Below are 2,500 nucleotides of genomic sequence, written 5' to 3' on the forward strand. Positions count from 1 at the left end.
TTTAACTATGTCGTCTGTAAGGTGTCAGGAGACCACAGTCATGGACTCTTCTCACTAGAGGCTACGAAAACGGCGACGGCAACAAGAACGTCAAAAATTTGCATATTTAGTGAGCAAAAGCAATAGCTTTGCACGCTCTGCACGTGCATCTTTTTATTTTTGTCGATTTCTTTGCCGTCGTCAGCAAAACAACAACGTGGAATGACCAAATTTGAGGTTTTAGGGAGAACGTCAGAGCTTGAGCTTGAGGATAAATTTTCATTTCCTCCCCTAAATTGAGCGCCGTTCACAGTAGTTTCGTTCATGAGGGTTTGCTACACCTTTGTCACGAAAAAATATTTAGAATAGTCACGAAGCGATTTCAATGACGCGAATCCACATTTAAAGGGCAGCTTCACGGTTTTACGCATGTCCAGGCTTTAGCGCTAGCAGTTGTAAATTTTACGGTTTCTTACTGAACCAGATGATGTTAATTAAACACAGAGAGTATTAAAGCAAATACACTGAATGACTAAGGCCCAAATTTGGTGGAAGACTGTGACTGCGGGTTTACACAGAAAATATCGAATTTAGTTTTGATCTCGAATTTATAGTACGGGTCGAAAATTTCTTCTACGCACGAGTTGTCATAACGCACGAGTAATATATACGCATGCAGTAGGTTCATAACACAAAGGAAATGATTACAAAAGTAATTCCAATGAATAATCCATTACTATGGGATTGTTTCCGTTTCCTGCATCAGTGCTTTCGATTGTTTCAATAGGGAACTTTAGCAACGACGACAGGAACGGCAACGAGAACGTCATGTCAAAACATAAATTCACGTTATTGCGATCACTTCGCGACTATTCCAAGCTTTTTAATATGACAAAGGTGTAGCAGTCCCTCAGGAATGAAACTGTTACGAGCAGCGCTTAATTTAGGGAAGAAAAATGAAAATTTATCTCCATAACACCTCAAACTTGGTTATTTCACGTTGTTGCTTTGCTGACGACGGCAAAGAAATGGAAGAAAATGAAAAACGCACGTGCAGAGCGTGTTTTGTCCATTAAATATGCAAATTTGTGACGCTCTCGTTGCCGTCGCCAATGTCGTTGCTAAAGCTCCTTAATAACAATGGAATTAAATGGGCTGACGCATGCGCAGAGACGCGAAACTCTCCCTTTAACGACGACGTTCTTGTTTGCCGTTGCTTAAGCTCCCTAATTTAAACAGAGGACGTTTTTCCGTGTTTCCATACTCTCATCTAAAACAGCTGTTAACCAATGAGAGTGCGTGTACTATCCAAATTACTTTATAAATCGACAACGGCTATTTCCGTTTTGTACTCGACTTTTTCGGCGTATTGTCGCATGTTTACCCTCTGGTTTAAACATAATGGAAAGATCGCAAATGCAAAGGAGTCAGGGTGGTTTAGTGGTCATCAACCGTGCCTCCCACCTCTGCGACCCGGGTTCAACTCTGGCTCGGGTCGTATGTGGGCTGAGTTTCAGTCGATCTCAATCTGACTCCGAGGGTTTTTCTCCGGGTACTCCGGTTTTCCTCCCTCCTCAAAATCGACTCCCGGCCTATTCCATCAGGCTGTGGTGCTGTGCTCCGAGGTCATACATGGGTCGTGTTAAGGGGCCAAGCGCCTAGCCGGCAGCACGGCTCCTTCGGCCCGACCTCGTTGAGCTGTGGGCTTAGTAATTCAGTCTCCGACTGCGAGAAAGGGCGATTAGCAGGTCAGATATTATTATCAGATATTAAAGGAAAACAAACTGAGGCTTAAAAGTTCCATTTTGCCGTTATGTCGACCGACATTGTGCCGCTTGTTTGAACTTGGCTTATGAAGGGAAGACACATAAGAAGTATTTGCCCGCAAAGTTCGGTCTAGAGCTCGACAGACTGTTGTTATACAGCTTTTCAAATTCTCTTATATTTAACAATTATTCCATGAGCGCGCGTTGGATATGAGACGATAGATAGCCAACGAGGCCCGTAGCGCCGAGTTGGCTATAATCATCTCATACCCAACAAGCGCGAGGGGGATAATTGTCTTATTAAAAACGCCCGCAAAATATGGAAAACTAGACTACAATAAAAATAAAAAGGCCCAAAAAATCACGCATAGGCTTGCCGTGTTTGCAGATCATGGCATGATGGCTCATAACCCATGATGGCTTAGCCAATCAAAACTCTCGAATTGCATTATCCAATGATCCAGTTTTTAATAATACTGATTATCGAATTTCCAAGCACAATAAAACGCCGCGAAAACTCTGGTGAAAGTTCGTGCGTGGCTAGGCTCAGATTTTCCAGCCGCTGGTAACTTGCTCACGCAACTCTCGTTAATACAACGATAAATCCATCACATTGGAATAATCATCCCCGAGTAAATTTATGCCCCAGAGTTTTTCAGGGGTTTGTTGCTGATTGGTCAAACCAAACAAAGAACATCCGGTGAACCCAGCCGTTGAAGTGAGGAGAAGCACTCGTGCGCAACAAGCCACCAGGG

At 43.4% G+C, this 2,500-nt stretch overlaps 1 protein-coding gene across 1 annotated transcript in view; it reads right to left on the reverse strand.

Moving 5' to 3' along the window:
- LOC138023853 (uncharacterized) overlaps window positions 1–2,500 on the reverse strand; it is a 4,271-nt gene that overhangs the window by 1,163 nt on the left and 608 nt on the right. The window lies entirely within an intron of this gene.

The sequence above is a fragment of the Montipora capricornis genome, chromosome 11, assembly GCF_036669925.1.
Source record: "Montipora capricornis isolate CH-2021 chromosome 11, ASM3666992v2, whole genome shotgun sequence".
In the NCBI taxonomy this organism is placed as follows: Eukaryota; Metazoa; Cnidaria; class Anthozoa; order Scleractinia; family Acroporidae; genus Montipora; species Montipora capricornis.